General features: G+C 37.4%; 1 non-coding gene across 1 annotated transcript; it reads right to left on the reverse strand.

Moving 5' to 3' along the window:
- Positions 1-18,593: 18,593 nt before the first annotated feature.
- On the reverse strand, positions 18,594-18,701 carry LOC144283883 (U6 spliceosomal RNA). Its single transcript, XR_013352389.1, has one exon. It is a non-coding gene; the product is annotated as a U6 spliceosomal RNA (small nuclear RNA).
- Positions 18,702-19,420: the final 719 nt, after the last annotated feature.

Here is a 19,420-nt window from a genome sequence, read left to right on the forward strand (position 1 = left end):
CACTCTGAAAACCACAGAAAGTATTTCCAAAGGCAGTAAGTCATTTCTTTTCAAATAACATTTAAACAAATTTCTGTCCAAAAGCACTAATTTTGGCAGTTCTTAGAGCTGACAAAAACCTTAGGGCAACAGCAAACCATTGACAAGAATGTACTGAACCAGGCCTAACAAGCAAAGGGTTGGGGCAGTATTGTGGTCTGTGACAGCCCAGTCAGAACCAGGTTTGGATGCCATCTCTAGCACTAGTTGTAGACTTTGGTCAAAGAATTTAATATCTCTGTGCCCTCAGGTCCCCAGTGAAAATGGAAAACAATATCTACTCACTGCTCTGCTATATGAGAATTACATAAGATCATGCAGATGAAAGCTGAGGATTTAATAAATCATTATTATTCCATACCATGAACTCAAGACTCAAAAATGGACAGAAAAAGGTCAGAGACTATCATAATAATGATCTATTTCATTATATGAGGTCAGATTATAACTATAGGAAGAGACAGAATAGAATACTTTAACAAACAACTTTTGTGTTATCTGCACAGCCTCTAGGACCCCATCCCATACACCAGAATGGCCTCTAGCCGTCATATCTATACCATCTGGTTCTTCCTTCTTCACTGTAGCTTAGTCAATACAATCAGTCAGAAGAGGAACACTTGACCCAAGCCAACAAGGAGTTTTTGTCTTCTAGGAATTAGAATCTCAACCATGAGTATCAAGCAAGTCTCCATGGGTGGCCTGGAACAATGAGATGTTGACCTAGGAAAAAGCATGTGGAATAAAGAAATTTGGTCTTCAGAAGGAGAGAATAACTCAGCAGATACAAAGAAAGCAGAGAATAAAAGTGGCTTTTTTCATTCCTAGCTTGACTACATTCTGTTTTTACAGCCCTTGAGACAATCTTACACACAAAATGTCATGTGTACCTTTTTCTGGTTGATGCCAGAGCAAGGGAGTTTCTGGTACTCCCCACAGAGATGAGATTAGGCGGCAGGGTTAGAATCTTTCTGGTTCAGAAAATTGAAAGACTAGGGAAAGGTCAATGCTTCAATGCTTCAGGTCTTAACCAAATAGGTTGTTTATTAAACTTCCTTCAATACAAGTATTAGACCTTAATATGCCCATGTCTCCCAAATCCAGGCCAGACTTCTCCCCTAAGCTCCATACCTGTAAATCCAGCTGCAAATGAGAATCATCATCATCATAATTTTTTCACTGATGATCTACTGGGGAACCAAATAGGGTTCCAGTAGGCATTTTATATACAAATTGTTTTTTGCCAAATCTTTACTACAACCCTACACTATTCTCATTTTACATATACAGAGACTAAAGCATAGAGAGTTTAAGTGACTCACCCAAAGACTTACAAAAAGAAGAAAAACCAGAGACTGTTGAACTCCCCCCTCCCCACCAAAGCTGGAGTTCTTTTCTACTACATCCTTTAGAGGTCCTCATAATCAATAAATTAAAGATGAGCTGGATGTGGCATGGGAAGCCTGGAGCTTGAATCCAGTTTTGATTTCGTCACAATTACATGATCCCAGGCAGTCACTTCAAATCCTCAGACATAATTTATTTCTTTATCAGCAAAGGTAGTGCAAGAACACTACCCCCTACCTACCTACCTACCCAAAATTGTGGGAAGGATCAATATATATGTGAAAACACCTCATAAATACTGAAGAGTTATGCCAATAATTATACTACTCTTTTCATCAAGGCTTTGTGATTTCAGCCTTTGTAAGATAAAAACATCTAATCTACATTCTGTTCAGTCTTTCCGATGCTTAAATAAGATATACATGAAACTAGAGTTCTAAAGAGATATATAAGCTGAAGGGATTAGCATATTAAGCTAACCTTGAATTCTCTGCTTGATTTTCTTAGCCTGCTTCAACACAGATATGGTCCATGACCTCTTGAAATTTGTAATTTAAAAAAAAAAAGAAATTTGTAATTTTTAGAGAAGGCAAAAGGTTTGAGAAAGTAGGGGCAAGCAGAAAGCTCTAAATACAGTGATATTTCTTTTGTGTAAGAATCCCAATCTGCATCTCTTATTACTGATCTCCGACCTTAGCTACAGCCTTCCCGAACCTTCTGTGCAGCCCTACCTAGGTTCTCGGGCAGCTTCGTACTCAGTGTTATATGTATCTGCCTCACAAGGTATTTGCTTACACCCCTGCAATCCTCTGTAGACTATGCTTTGATTGAGAGCAAGCTGTAGTGTAAAATGCCTGACAATTGCCTTTTTTGATCATAATGTAAAAAGCTTTTGACTGCTGAAACATCAACTTGAAAGACATCCAACTCCAATGGACACGCTGCCAGCTACACAATTTGATAAAGAACCAGGCTGCCTGACAGGTGAAGTTCCCCTTTTTATGAAGCTGTAGGTGATCTAGTAATTGACTTTTTCAGTGACCCCGCTTCTACTTTCCCCCCCTTTAATTCCTGCCCTTATATTTTCAATTTGCCAATAAAGAGTAACTCCAAAGCTCCCCCACCCCTCCTACCCCTACCCATGACCCCACAGGGTCCCACCGCCTACCTCTCTACTACAAATTTAGTAACTTAGTAACTTAAATGAGTTGCTCCAATACTATGAAATATACTAAGGTGTTCTCTTACAGTTTAACAGGCCAGAAGTTCAATATCAGGTCTTACTGGGTAAAATCAAGGTGTCTTCAGGGTTCCCTTCTTTTCTGGAGGTGAATCATTTCTTTACCTTCTCCAGCTTCTAGGGGCCACCTACATTTCTTAGCTCATGGTCCTCTTCTTCCATCTTTAAAACCAGCAATATTACATCTGTCTGAACTTCACCAGGTACTGACATCTTCTAACTAAACCCCTTCTGCCTCCCTTTATTCCTTCCCTCCACCCCTGCCTTTTTTTAAGGGCTTGTGATTACATTGACTACACCTGGATAATCCATGCTATTCTTGCTAGTCAGCTTATTACAAGCTTAATTCCAACTGCTACCTTAATTACCCTTTGATGTGTAACCCAATATATTCCCAGGTTCCAGAGATAGGATCTTAGCATCTTTGAGGGTCATTGCCACAGTGACATTTGAGCAAAAATGTAAAGGTTATAAGGAAGCAAATTCTGCGGAAACTTGGGAAGAAGAGCTTTCCAGACAAAGAAAAGTGAAAGCCAAGCCACTTACATATGTGTGTTCTGGTCTACTCAGGACTCAAGATTGAAAGCCTTGCATGTAGTATTAGTGTTGAGTAACATTCCCTACAGTGAATGGATTTTAAAAAAAAAAAAAGAGCAAGGTATAATAAATTAGAAACTTAAAGCATTGATTTGTCCAGAGAGTTTAAATTATTTTAGTTCTACCCCTGAGAAAGAATTTTAAACCTAAAGATAATTGTTTAAAATTCACAGATTCACCAGAACAACACTGACTACTTTGCCGTCTTCCTGTAAAATCTCACAGAATTGCAGAATATTATGACTTGAAGGGACTTCAGCAGACATCTTATATCTTAAGCAGTTAGTATATAACATACACTAACACACAGTAGTAGATGCTCAGTAATTATTTTCTGAATACCCTCAGATGTGAGAATTGTAATGTGAGAATTGTAATGCCATAACCCCTTCACAAACTCCTCCCTGTTCTCGACTTATTTCATGGAAGCTGTCATATTTTTACTTGATCTCATGCCTCTACCCATGGTTGATTATCCCACCCTAAGCACCTAGCCCAAGCTGGACCCATCAGATCTTTTTCCTTGGATTTTGAACATGGCACTGCAAAAGCAGTCTCTGCTAACTGGCAGAAGTTTTAAAATATACAATCTTGGGGGTTTCCTGAGAGACTACAAGGCTGATACTCAGAAAGAAACTAATGAAAGAGTCAGTGGCATCATTGAGCACCTGATTCTAATATTTTTTGAGGCTCTGATGAAGTCCCTATGCTTCCAACATCTTCTTGGAATCCATGAGCCAATTAATTCTGCTTTTGTGCTTCTCTCCCTGTCTAAGGACTTGGAACCTTAGACTCACAGAGGGGGAACATGGAAATGAGAGAAGGTGAAGTCTTATCCACAGGTAATATCTATGGTTAGTAAGAGAGCCAGGGAACACCAAAGCTTTCATTCCTCCACTGAATCCCCTTTGGGATCTCTCCACTACGATCTACGTGATGGACTCTGCCTTTACACCATTTCCTACATTTATTCATTCATCTACACTTCACTGCCACCTCACTAGTCCGAACAACCAGCATTTCTCACCTGGACTATTGTTTCCTGTTGTGACAAGAGAAAAAGCAACATTATCCTACATTTCATGCAATGCTCCAGAATTCTTCCCTTTTTTAACCACAACCAGTCCTCTCTCCACCTCACTCCAGGTGTTCCAGCCATGCAAGCATTCTTTAAGCTCCTAAAACTTGAGTCTTTTCTCTCTTAAGAGCCCTTGTGTAGCTATGTCTTCTTTCTGGAAAGTTCTTCCCTTATTTTACATACTCCTTCTCACCTCTCACTTCCCTGCCTTCTGAGGCCTTCCTTCAGGACCTATTAAAGTAGGCTTTTGTCTTCCCTTTGTGTTTTCCATAATACTTATTGTAAACGACTTGGAAGAAGGGATTCAAATAGTGTTTGCTTTTTAAAACAAATTGCTCAGTAGACTATAAGCTCCATGTGGGCAGGAGATTTATCTGTGTTCCTCACAACCGCATACCCAGGACTTGGCCAAAAACCTAGCATTCAATGGACCCCTCACTTTCACACACTACATCCAATCCATCAGCAAATCCTGTTGGCTCTACCTTACAAATGTATTTCAAAGATGGCTACTTCTCCTAGCATCAGCCATTACCACTGTAGTCCGCAACAATGTAACCTCTTACTTGGACTAAATATTTCTTTCTGGAAGGTCCTCTTGCTCCCTCCATTGGTCTCCTGAAGTCTATCACCCCAAAACAGAGATTCTCCCAGGAATTCTCATACAACATAAATCATATTATGTCATTCCCCTCTTTGAAACCCACTGTGTCTTTCTATCACTAAAAAATAAAATTAAAATACAAATAAAAGGTAAATTATCTAATTTTTTATTATATATTTGATACGTACTCATTTTATATTTGCATCTTTCTAAGTTTTTGAAAATTTAACTTGATAGTTTTGGAGGTCTCACCAAGATGTCCAAGTGGACTCACCTGCTGGAGCCAGTTAAACTATAATTGCCAAAAAAAAAAAAAGACACCTGGTAGGTATTTTAAGCCCCCCACACACTGTTTTTCCTCTTGAAAATATTTCCAAGAAGTACCATTCTTAGTCTAAGGCTACTATAACAAAGCACCACAGACTGGATGACTTATAAATAACAACTTTATTTCTCATAATTCTGAAGACTGAGAAGTCAGAGATCAAGGTGCCAGCAAATTTGGTATCTGAGGGATCCCTGGGTGGCTCAGCAGTTTGGAGCCTGCCTTTGGCCCAGGGCCTGATCCTGCACTCCCGGGATCAAGTCCCACATCGGGCTCCCTGAATGGAGCCTGCTTCTCCCTCTGCCTGTGTCTGTGTGTGTGTGTGTGTGTGTCTCTCATGAATAAATAAATAAAATCTTTAAAAAACATTGGTATCTGTTGAGTACATGCTCTCTGGTCCACAGTACCTTCCCACAGTGTCCTCAATGATGGTAAAGATGAAGGATCTCTCTTGGGCCTCTTTTGTAAGAACACTCATGCCATTCCTGAGGCCCTGCCTTCACAACCCAATCACCTCCAAAAGCCCTATTTCTTTATCCCCTCACCTTGGGAGTTAGGATTTCAACATATGAATTTTCAGGAGACACAAACAGTATTTAGCACACTAGAAATTTATCTTTGTTGATTTTTTTTGTTTCTGTGAGCCTATGTTTTGTTTTTTCCTTTTGTTTCTGTCTCTAGTTCTTAGCCAGGTTTGGTTCTGATTTCACGATGCCCTACCCTTGTTCAGAGGGATTATTTTGTCTTGCATAATACTCAAGATTGAACCTCTGGACTACAAGTTTAATGCAACTGTTAGAATAATAATATTGTTTAACATCTGTTGAATGCTTAGAATTCTAATCATTTTATATGTATGAATTACTTAATCCTCATAACAAACTCCATGAATAAGTGTTATCTCTTCTATTCAACAGATGAAAAAAATACACACATTTCCTTTTGTCTGTTTGCAAAGCAATTATGACATGCATTTTTTCATTTTGCCTTGAGAAGGATTCTATAAATTCAGAAGCAAAGCAATCCTTTTTCCCATTTTTAGATAAGGAAGTAGATTCAGTTGTCAGATGGCTTATCCAAAGTCTCAAGTTTTCTGCCTCCAAAACCAGTATTTTTGCTTCCAAAGTCCACTCCTCAATATAAAAGAACAGAAATAAAGATATCACAATAAAACTAAAATATGCCCCCAAAATTTAAGTAATATACAAAAAAGACATTACCTTATAATAAATTACCTAGAACCAATTTCAAAGAAAAGAAATAATGACAAATGCTAAGTCCTTTCTACAAGACTATTTCCTATATTTAAAACAAAAACACAACATACATATTAAACAAAATATTAAAAAGGATCTCTTTATTTTACCTTGGGCAGCACAAAGATGTTTTCTAAACTATCATATATTAATGGTATCAGCAATAGTTTTTGGTAATCTCTGAAGTGAACCAAGAGAAATCATTCTTTTTTAAAAAAATATTTTGACAGGCTAACACTATTCCTATGAAATTATTGCTCTAACTTGAGAGAGCACCAAAGGGGTTTGTTTCAATTAAGCTAAATTTTCCTTTGCAAGATTTAAAAGTTAATGTTTACCAAACTTCTTGCCAACTCTCCAGGAAGAAGTAACTAGAGGTCCAAGAATATGCTAAACGTGAGATCCAAGTAATGTGTCAATCTTAATGGAGTGAATATCATAACCCAAGAAAACAGAATCTGAGTTACATTAGGAGAACCTGCAGATCCACTAAGGAATTCCACCTACTGTATTCTGTCGTCATGACTGAGATTAAGGGACTCCTGTAGGGACAAAGCAAAATTTATGATTTCGGAGTCTTGACACTAAGAAGTGCTTTTATTTATCAAGAGTGGAGTTGAAAAAAGCCTGGCATACGTAAGTGCTAAAATTGGAGTCATCTCAAATGGTTATCAACCTGTGACTCTACCAAACTCTTAGAGAAAATGCCAGTGAATAGTGAATGGCCTTATATTTTTGAATGGTGATTATCCTTTGATTTAATCCTTTCTCAGATTATATTCTAAAATACTTGTGCTGTTTTCCAGAATATTTTCTGCCTATGGTATTAAAAATTCTTGGTGCAATGTCTTCCTCAAATGACAATTCCATCACTCTGCTTAAAGTCATTCAAAAAATAAAAAGTATAAGCACTCATGTATGACAGCCAGGCTTCATTTTTTTTTAATTCGTTTTTTTTTTTTTTTTTTTTTTACTAGATTTAGTATATTTAGAAGGACAATACATTACTACTATCAATGAGCCCACTGGTATATTGTGAAAGAAACAGATGTGTTTATATGCATACCCTCACACTCATATAATGATTTGTGATAAATCCTAATCCATATTCCTTATAAAGGTTTTCTCTGATCTTCTCACAAAGCAACTACTGCCTTCTCTTCTTAGAAAACACCTTTAGCTACACTTCCATTTGGTTAATACTTATTAGACCTGTAGCCATTTTTATGGCTGAAAGTTCTAATCAGTGCTGGAATTGATACACTGGAGATAGTGGGAAGTGTATGAAAGAAACCAAGGCATCACCCAGACTAATATCAGGAATTACAGTCTTGATTGGGGGGAGAGGGAAGAATGGAGATCTATTTATAAGTTTGTTGCATATGGCTTTACTTCCCAAATTTTACATGTGAGATTTATATTCAAACAAACCTGAGTTCAAATTCTGTTCTGCCTCTTACCAGTACTAAGAGCTTTTAAAAGTCTTCATTCTCCTAGCCTGAATTTTCCCATCTGTCAAACTGAGATAGTAAGACTTCCTGTGCAGTGTTGAACTATCAAATAATGAGATAATACATGTAAGGGGCTTAGTGAAGTTCCTGGCACATAATAAGTACTTAATAAATGGTAGTTACAATTATAATTATTCATGCTGACTACCATGAATTCATTTATCCAGTCAACAAGGAAGAGTTAAAATTATGCTATCACATTTTCTCAATTCAGAAACCAACATCTTTTCACATTTTAATATTTTTGAAATTGAAGTGACAACTACATTAATCATACCCAGTATATAATTTTTTTTCTTCTGAAAATATGTCTTTTAAGTTTTGGTATTATCCTACAGTGACAGTATCCTAGTGCTAGCTACCATGCTAGAAGGTAGACAGTGATGAAAACAAGTAAGAAAGCCTGGCCTCTAGGAATTTGCAGACCCTAATGCCTGGCAGAGAGGCCACGTGGCTTCAGCCTATGAAGAAGAGTTGCTACTACCTACTTTGGTATCTAATTCTAATTGTTGCAAAGATTTAAGGCACCATAAGCCAATTAGAGAATCTGAAGAATATTACAGCCTTTCTCTTCAGGACAAAATATACATATATATTAGTTTTATGTACAATCTTGGGAGTTTTGCAGACTCTCCAAACATAATCCATGGTCTCTTCCTCCCCCTCAAAAATCTATGAAATCTAGATAAGAACTCTTGCTTACCCTTTTCTGAAAAATCCCTAGTTACCCTGCAGGTCACTTTTATGATTCTATAATCTCATGAGTTTATGCATAAGGATGTCCTAAAGATGAAGAGTACAGTGCAGAGCAAAGGATCACTGACTCCAAAAAGCTCTGACAATAGTTTATGCTGGGCTGGGAGCCAAAAGAATCAAATTTAAGGGAAGAGAAAAGGAGGTTTATATCAACCTTAAGAAAAACAACCTACAACTTGTTACTTTTCTCATTCATTCAGTGCAATTCAACCAGCCACAGAGTCACTGTTTGATTTACCATCCTATTAGATGACCCATCTTTATAGCCCCATGCTCATTACTCCAAATCTAGACTTGTGGTTTGGCTGTGTATCAAGGCTATAACTATAAACATCAATATAAGGGTGATAAAATCAAAGCAATCTATTCTCAGGAAGCCAGTGTGCAAATGCATCATTATAATTTAATTTTTTCTACAATTTATAAAACTCTGGCCAAAGTGCTTGTCAGATAAAAGTTCCTTTTAGCCTCGAAGTCCCACTCTAAGCACAGGTAATGGCAGTGCTTAGTTACTGGATACTTAAATTACCAGAATAATTTGAAGTTCTAGGGTACTAAAGGCTGACAATAGCAACACAAATCCAAATTTAGCTCAACACCTGACTAGACCCACTCAACCCCATACACAGTAACTGCCTGATAGAAAAAGAGGCATATCCATTTCTCAGCATAAACATTATTTACCTCAGTCTCTGTACTTCATAACATGACGTGCAGCAATGAATCAAAATGATGAGACACATTAAAAACAAAAAGAAATAAACAAAAACAAAATGCCACTGTCAAGAGATAAAGCAATCAACAGAACAAGACTCAGATGACTGAGATGTTGGAACCATCAGGCAGGAACTTCAAAATAACTATCACTAATATGTTAAAGAATATAGTGGAAAAGGTAGACAACATGCATGAATATTAGGGAAATTTAAGCAGAGAGATGTAATATAAAATAAGAATCAAAGGGAAATGCTAGGATTCAGCAGCTGAAGGGGTACTGAATTAGGTAATTGCTGAGCTGCTTTAACTCTGGCATTCTGTGACTATAAGACAACCACTCCTGGAGGGTAAGAGAAGAAAAATCAAAATAAGGAAAAGGATGGTTTATGTGGGGAAAACATGACATAGCTGATAGTCTCCCACTGGAATTGTTCCTTCACATCTGCAATTTAAAACATAAAAAGGAATGAGAAATTACTGCACACATCTCTGGTTATGAAGTAAATTCTATTAAAATAAAAAAAAAAATACCTAGTGGTATACCAATATGAGCCACTAGGCTCTTCTAACAAAGTCAATTAACTAGGCTGCATTTAAGGGCACCATGAGTCTGTACTGGCTCAATTTAGATGAAGGCTTGGAGCATCCAGGGAGTTCCTCTAGAGGTCTATACTCCAAAGAGAGAAAATCTCAATTCAAAGACCAAAGTTGAGACACAAGTACAGAATTAGGGTCTTAGAGTAAGAAATATTCATTTGTGGTATGGTGGCTACAAGAACAGAGAGGTGAGCTAAGCCAGAAATCAAACATGGTCATCAAAATCCAATTATTAAATACAATCAAGAAGAATGAAAATTCTATAAAACACCAGACACGGACATTGAAGCTGGGTATAATAAAAATTTGGGAAAAAAGAGGGAATTTAGTAGTTTTAAATATAAACAGTGAGAATAGTAAATTGACCCAAGTTGTAAACACTTTTTCAGTTTTTCATGGAGCCCAATCCTTGAAGCTAAGGCTGACAACAGAGACTCTAGAATCTAGATTCAAGAAGAAAGAATTTTCAGGTAGGACACAATGATGAATATTATCTACACCTGCCAAAAAAAAAGAGCTGTAATAATTATTATCCTGTTGCTGACAATTTACAATGTTCAAAAACAATTAAAGGACAGGTCAAAAGTAAATGCATAGAAAATTCATAGAAAATGGTTCTCAACTAGAGGTGAAATTACCCCACTGGGGGCTTTTGGATATTCAGGAAGGGGGCTGACTGTTATTTAAAAAACATGGAAAATATACTATTGGCATGTGGAGGGTGAGTACCAAGGGCTCTAAATGTCCTATAGCAGGTGGTGTAGGTGAGGAAAAATCATTTTCCTTCTACCCTCTTAGGGTAAGGGGCACAGTAATCAAACTGGAAAAAAAAGGCAGGTTAACAAGAAAAAAAGTTTTAAGTATGTACAAACTATTTAAAAAAGAGAGAGAGACAACAGATCCAAAATGAAGTCACTTGTGCTAACCCCATGTCAACAAACCAAGACTTAATACCTAACCTAATTGTAATTTCAGCCTCTCCCAGGAATGTAATCTTAACCAGTCATTCTGGAATAACCTGGTCAGCACTATGAGGTAATCCCCCAAAGAAAGATGACCTCGCCTGGAACAATCAGCACTTTGCTAGAATAACCTCCTTGTCCTGCCTCCTTCTGCCCATAAGTCTTCCATTTTCTTCAACTCTTTAAAGCTTCATTCTGTTTGCTAGATGTGATGCTGCCCAACCTGAATTGTTGAATAAAGCCAGTAAGAACCTTAAAATTCCTCAGTTGAATTTCATTTTTCAATAGTACACGCAGGAGTTCACAAAGAAAGATGCAGCTCAAGGAGGCTTTTTACCTTCTTAGGCTAAGCAAAGGAAAAGAGTAAATAAAGCCTGTCTTGCTATGCAGATGGGAGTCTCCCAGGTGATAAGAGTTGCCTCCAGAGTGTAGATCTCTTCCTAATATGGAGACATTTCTACAAGTGGAAATTTCCTTTTTGAATATAAATTTCCTTTAAAAGGGGAGAAATTTATACTCTACTTTTAGGCAGTTAGGAGGAGGTAAAGAGCTTTTCTGCACCTAGTGGTTCTCAGTGTCCCTTTGCTTGAAATGATCTGTGTGCCTAAAAGGCAAAATTTGGGGTAGCATATCTTGATACCCTTAGTGGATCATCCCATGAAATGAAAAGTAGTCCATCCCAAAATGCCAATATCATCTCTATGAAGAAATCAATCAGATTGATTTGAGACACAAAGCATAATAAAGAAAGGAAGAGCACAAGAGACTATTATCTGCCTTTGTGGCTTATGAACAAATTAGAAATGTAAATACTATGTTGAAAGATAGCTAAACATTATAATTAATACAAATTATTACTTAACTTTTCTGTGCCTGTTAGGGAATAATACTAACTACCTCATAGGGATGTTAAGATTTAATTGAGTTAATATATTTAGAGCATTTTGAGTACTTGGCACACAGTAATCCATAAGGAATACATTGTTTTTATTTCATTATTTCTAAGAAAAAAATTAAATCATGAATGTTTCCATTAAAAAAAACACTTGTATGAATATTCTTGACTCCATAATTAAAAGTTTCCCCATCACTACAGATGCTTTTTTTTCTTCTCTAGCTCCCTAACCCTATCCATTGAAGGAGATGTACAGTGAAAGTCCTTTCCACCAAACCCCAATGCTTCTCCAAGCAGAGACTGCACAGTTCAAGGGAATTCAGAAAAAACAAGCTGTCTCTGCCAAAACCTATTTCCCAAAAATCATCAGACCTGCTCTGGCTCCAGCTATACTCCAAGGTCACAAGTAACAGGTAACTAGCTGCAGCTTTTCTCAGCCTGCTAATTACAAGTCCCATTCCTCATTCTGTGCTGCTCAAAGAACCTTGTGAGTCAACTCTGATGGCACAACGTATAATTCTCAATCTTGTTGAAGGTCCTTTGTTGGGTTAGTGGATGGTGCTCCCAGGAAAGGCTTAAAGGGGGCTCAGCCCTGCCTACCAGCACTACAATGGCCTGGGTCCCCTGCTCTGTTCTGATCCTTTAACATTTCCCGGGACATTGCCTACATCATTGGCATGCTACAGTACCCAATGCCCTTTCTCGTAGAGATGCAATCATTTGCCTCTTACAGGATTCTTCAGCTTCATTTTACCACAAATGAAGAGATTTGGAAGATTGAAAATCTACAGACAGTTTGGGGAATCAAACAATTAATATGCTGATTATGTCTTGATCCATGGACCTGTTTAGGAAAAAGCATGGCTATATAAATATAAGCCTATTTTATCATCCCAGGAGCCTAATTACAAGCCCAAAAAACAGTGCTAACAATCAGTTTAAGGGGAACTGAGTCTAAGGTAGAGAATATTTTCTGAACTCTGCTATAGCTTCTACCTCAATCTAAGAAAAAAATTCCCTGACTATAGAAAAACATATTTTCTTCTAATAATATGTATCACTAAGATAAAGTAATTAAAAGCCTAGGTATAGGTTTGAATCTTGACTCTATAATTTATAAGATATGAAACTTTTGTAAGTTTTTTTATGTTTCTGAGGCTCAATTTCCTCATTGTTAATTTAATGATGATAGTATTACCAACTTCATAGGTTTGCTGTGAGGATTAAATGTGATAATGTACTTCAAGCATTTAGCAAGTTCCTAGCATATAGAAATTTTTCAATGAATAATGGCTGTTTTTTACCATATTTATTATTTTCATTAGCATCATGACCATTAATTACTGTATTACATGGCTCCTCAACTAATTAGGAGCTTGCTATTCATTTTATTGGCAAATATTTATCAATCACCTACTATGTGCTAGAAACTATCCTAGGGATTGTACATAAGACAAAGAAAGTTTCTCCCCAGATGACGTTTACATTATGACACGTTGTATGTGTGTTACGATTGTAAAATATATATTCAGTTTTTGTTCCTGGTTCCTGGCATGAAGTCTCTAAAACCCTTGGAATTTCCTGAGTGATAAAAGTGTATTTGTTATTCATAATTATCCCCTTTTGACCATAATTGAATTTATACCAAGGAGGTGACTCATGGAGAGGAGTCCAGATAGCTTCAGGATGGAGGCTGGTCACCAGAAAAACCAAACACATGATTAGAGGGTTAGAACTTTCAGCCCCCGCCTAAGAGGTAGAACTGGAGGTGGGGTTCTGAAGATTGAGTTTGATTATCAATGGCCAATGATTTAATCAATAATGCCTATATAATTAAGCTTAATAAAAATTCTGAAATGATGCAGCTAAGGGAGCTTCTAGGTCAGCAAACACATCAAGATGCTGGCATGTCCTATGCATCTCTTCCATTTGGCTGTTCCTGAGTCATACCCTTTATAATAAGCCAGTAATTATTAAGTAAAGCACTTTACTGAGTTCTGTGAATCATTCTAGTGAATTATTGAACTTGAGGAGCAGCTCATGGGGACTCCTAAATCTCTAGTTGGCCAGGCAGAAATGTGGGTAGCCTGGGCACCTCATTTTTAGCTTTTATCTGAAATAGGAACAGTCTCATTGGACTGAGCCCTTAACTTGTGAGGTCTGCACTTACCCCAGGTAGTTAGTATCAAAAACAAATTAAATCGTTAGATACCCTGTTGGTATCAGAGAATTCGAGAATTGGTTGGTGTTTCATAAAAACCATAGTGTATATGTATAATGGGAGGTGTTAACAAGATATAATAGACAAGGAGATGGACAGACTGATGAGAGAGATAGGATTCAATCATTTCAGATAATGGTAAGTGATCTGAAGAAAAGGATAGAGTGGTGGAGGGGAGGAAAATCATTTTCCCTCTACCCTTCTCAATTCTTATTTGACACCCCTGTAACAAAAGACAGATTAACAAAACAAAAGCAAAATATACATGAGAGATACCCAGTGAAAATTAGTAACTCTCTGAGGTGGCTTAGAATTCAGACTTAAAAACCATCTTCATTGGGAAAGGGGGGGGGGGCGGTGTAACCCTTTTAGAGGACAGGAAATAATTTTTAGGAAAGATGAATGGGCCCTTAGAATGGATGAGAGGTATGATAGTTTCTGACAAAGTTTCTCTGGGTGTGGTCAACGTCTAATCTCTCCTGAGATAAGTCAACCTTTCCTGGTCGATGAAACTCCTTGAGAGGGGATTTGTAACAATTGAGTTCTTTTGGAAGAGCTGTCTGTTGGCAGGTAAGGGAAGTTCAGAGAAAGCCTGTGCCTTCATTGACTACTTTACAAGTGCCTATAGTTCAACATAATCAATATACCAAAATGGCGTGTTTGAAAGTAGCATATTCTGCTGTTGTTCACTAGTGTGAAGAATAACAGGTGGTGGCCACATTTGATAAGGTAGTTGGGGGCAATCTCTCAGATGAAATACAGCACTAGATGCAGCAAGTAGATGACTCTCGCTGAAACCCTACACATTAAGCAGTATTTTCTTCATTTTATAAAAAGAGCTACTGCTGCAGAATGAGATTAAATCATTTGCCATGGCCACCCAGCTAAAAAATGGCAGAGCTAGAATTCTTATCTCATCTGTTTCATCACCCCAACAATCCTTACCTATTTGAATCTAGTGCTTGCTGCCCAGAAGGATATTCCACAGGGACGAAAATGGTCTATATCTGTGCTGCCTGATAGTCCATATGTGATAACTGAGCGTTTGAAATGTGGCTAGTATAAGGAACTGAATTTTTTATTCCATTTAATTTTAATCATTTAAATGTAAACAGCCACATGTACCTAAGGATTTCTATCTTAGACAGTGAAGTTCTAGGATTTCTCCATTGTATGATGGCTGGAATCACTTAGCTCTGTTTTGCTGATATTCCAGCACTTTTTGACTCTACCTTCCTTCTGATGTTGTCAGCTGGTAGCAAACACACCTGCTAAAGATTAGCTACATTAAATCCCCCACAGGCCTGTGTCATTCTAATTAGTCACTGTGTCTCGAAAAACAGGATATTAATTCTCTGTCTTTATTTCATATTTTATATACATGTTTTTTAATGTTGAAAAAAATCAATGTTTCAGGCACACCCAAATGCCAGAAGCCTATTAAACCAAAGGTGCAAGGGAGAAAAGCTGATTGAAACCACATGGCACTTTCATAGAATAAATCTTAGAGAAAAGAAAGGCAGTGTGACGGAAAAGCCTCTGCCTTATCAGATGGTGGCCATTGTAGCAACTCACGTTGTCAAGTAAACTTCACAGATAGCTTGACTTACTCTTTCGCACGGAAACCTAAAACAGGAAAAGCAGCACTACAATGAAAAAGAACAACATCATAGTCTAAAACCAAGCTCTGGAACCTTCTCCATTCTGATGGACTGATGTGAGTCAAGCTATGGGGACACCGCAAACGTAGCTCCGGAAGTGGCTAAAAAGACATGCTGTAGGGTCATACAGACCTGAGTTTCAGATCCAGCATATTTTCCTCACCCCCATTTCCTCTTTAAATTTTATGCTTCTGGGAGATTGCCAGATTTTGTCCCTTTAGCACTAACCCTTCAATATCAGTTTGATAATCACTTACTCTGGATGATTCCAAAAAAGTGAAGGAAGGTCCTTACCCTTGAAAAGCCCTCAATCTGGTTGATGGTATGCAGCTAACATGCAGGAAACAAGCTGAGATTAAATGCTTATAGACAGCATGGATTTGCCAGTAAGTGCAGGCATTTAAAGAAAAAAATCAGTGAAAGGGATAATTTAAGACAATAAACATCTTATAGATATGTTTGTTTCAAAAAAAAAAAAAACAAAAACAAAAAAAAAGATATGTTTGTTTCTCTTTTTTACCTTGGCTGCAGAAAGCTCAGAACCAGATCTGTAGTTCAATTATTTCAATTATAATATCCCATGAAGTATGCATGTTTGTGGTACTGCCATGCCCTTGGCACTGAGGTTTGAGGAGTGATTAATTTTCAATTTCTATTTTATATTTTTGCTATTATTTGTTCTCCAAGTAAGTAATGCTTTAACGAAGCTGAGTTAAAAATAAATAATAATATAGACAAACCATCAGGTATTACCCATCTTTCAATTTATATATTTAAATATATATTTTTTCATGAGAATACTCATGAAAGTTATGAAGCAATTTATAAAAACACACACACTCCAAAATTCGGCAATTAGCCAAAAACACAGAATAAGAATTAAGTAAAGGAAGCAATGGTAACAGAGATTTCCAAGTGTTTGAGATTAACTACATACTATAATTGACCTTAATATTTTCTCTAAATTTGATAGCAGCTCATATTTGAGAAAAGAGAAAAAAGAAGAAATGCATCCCTTTTCATTGCCTCACATAGACCATATATGCCAACCCATACCATTCGATCTCAATGAGAAATCTTTGCATGCATACTGAGTACCCACAACAGGCTGAAGAAGAAGCAACACAACTCAGTACACCAGGAATTCACAATGAAGCAGAAAATTGGGCTACTTAAATAAGCAATGATACAGTTTTTGGTTCAGCAGGTACAATTCTTCTGAGAAGCAACATACAATTACAGAGAAACTTCCATGACTCCAGCATCCTACTTTACCTGTTTAGTGTAATGTAACCTTAGCAACCAAATGAGGGGATTATTTTTCTACTCTGTTTTCTAGTGTCTCTGGAAGTTTCCACCCAAAGAACTGCCATGTGACTGGGGCCCAAGGGAATGAATAGAAGTTCTCAGGTGGGATATGGAAAAGATATTCCTGAGGGGGAAGTAGTGTGAGCAATGAATCAGACACAGAAGTTCATAAACCCCAGAATTTGCAACAAGGCATGTGGTACCCTGCAGCTTAAAAGTAGAGAATATGAAGGAAAGTGGTAGAAAAGGAGACTAAAAACAAAGAACATCATAATGTGTTCTATTTCCTTTTTTTTTTTTAATTTTTTTATTTATTTATGATAGTCACACAGAGAGAGAGAGAGAGAGAGAGAGAGAGAGGCAGAGACACAGGCAGAGGGAGAAGCAGGCTCCATGCACCGGGAGCCCGACGTGGGATTCGATCCCGGGTCTCCAGGATCGCGCCCTGGGCCAAAGGCAGGCGCCAAACCGCTGCGCCACCCAGGGATCCCGGGCCTTCTATTTCCTTATGTATGCATTGGCCTCTTAGTTCAGTGATGACATAATAGTTATTTACACGTTAAAAATCAACAGTCTTGGGTACATGGGTGGCACTTTCAGTTAAGCACCCAACTCTTGGTTTTGACTCAGGTTGTGATCTCAAGGTCATGAGATTGAACCTAAGTTGGGCTCCCTGCTCAATGAAGGGTCTGCTTAAGACTTTCTCTCTCCCTCCCTCTCTCTCTGCCCCTCCCCCTGCTCACACACACTCACTCTCCCTCTCTAAAATAAATACATAAATCTTTTAAAAAATCAATATTCAAAATCCAGAAGCCAATGTACTCATAATTCATTTTAACTAAAGCATATGCCATATATGCATGCACATAAAAGAGATTAATATCCACAATTAAGTGTTTCTCATGCATATTCATGGGCAAACTATATAAAGATGTAATTCACAGATATACGGACTGCCAGCTAATATATTAAAAGAAGATCAGCCTTATGGGTAATCATACAAATCTAAATTAAAACAACTAGAAACTATTTTTACCTAATAGATGGACAAAAAAAAGACTGTTAATACATTGTAGGGGAGATGAAAATTTATCTCCACCCAACTTAAGTTTTCAACTGGGGCTCTTTAACAAGAAGACAAATTAACAAAGGAAAATCAGTTTATAAATGCATACAGTGCACATCTCATGGGAAAAACTTAGAGGAACCCAAAGGGGCAGCCCAGGATTCCAGCTTCTATAGCATCTTCAACTAAAGACAATAATTCATAGAGAAATGACAGGCCCAAATTTTAGATTGCTGCAGGTGGCGAACCAAGAGAAAGTAAATACGTGGAGGAAACTAACAGAGTAAGGTTTGTTTGCAGATTCCGCCGGTGCTGTTTCTGGACTGATAAGACTCTGTCTACAGTAAAATGAGAGTTTATATCCTGCCTCCAGGCAGACAATGGGAAGCTTTGCTCCTTCCTTTTTTTTTTTTTTTTTTTTTTAATGCTTCACAAATTTGCATGTCATCCTTGTGCAGGGGCCATGCTGATCTCTATATCGTTCCAATTTAAGTTTATGCGCTGCCAAAGCAAGCAAGCACTGCTCCTTCTTAATTGCCTTCAGCTTGAACTAATTTTTATGTCAAAGAGGCATATTTTGGGGTGACATATTCTGGTTTTCTGTAATATTATTTCACAAATATTGTGACAAAATGGTCACTTTCTTTCACTGTAGGCGAAAATATAAACTGGTTCAATATTCTAGAAGAGTGCTGGGTGTTATTCACCAGAATTTACAAGGTGCATCCTGTTAGTTGAGCAATTCAACTTGAGGGAATCTGTAAAACCTATCCTACTAAAATACTTGCACTCGGGCACATTAATGGATGCCCACTCCAGTATTGTTTGCAATAGCAACAAGATGAATACAATGAAAATGCCTATAAGTGATATTACCATCATGTTATAGCTACAATATGGAACACAATGCAGCCTTGAAAAGAAAGTGGCTTTTAAAATGAAGAGCATTTATTTATATGTATCACCCAATGTATATTTATATATATCTCCACAATTAGTGCTAAATGACATAAACTAATGAATAGTATTTATAGTATGATCCCATTCATGGTTTTTGAAAAACTAAATATGTGTATATGAACTTACGTAGGCACAGAAATTAATGAAAATAAGTATGGAAGGCTAGGGTATAAAAGGTGGAGTCACTGTCTCTGTGGAAGGAATATGAGTGGGGGAGCCCTGTGAAATGGAGAGTGAGGCAGAAAGAGGGGCAAGGAGGAAAGTAGAAAGAAGACTTTAT

Source organism: Canis aureus, chromosome 14 (assembly GCF_053574225.1).
Source record: "Canis aureus isolate CA01 chromosome 14, VMU_Caureus_v.1.0, whole genome shotgun sequence".
Taxonomy (NCBI): domain Eukaryota; kingdom Metazoa; phylum Chordata; class Mammalia; order Carnivora; family Canidae; genus Canis; species Canis aureus.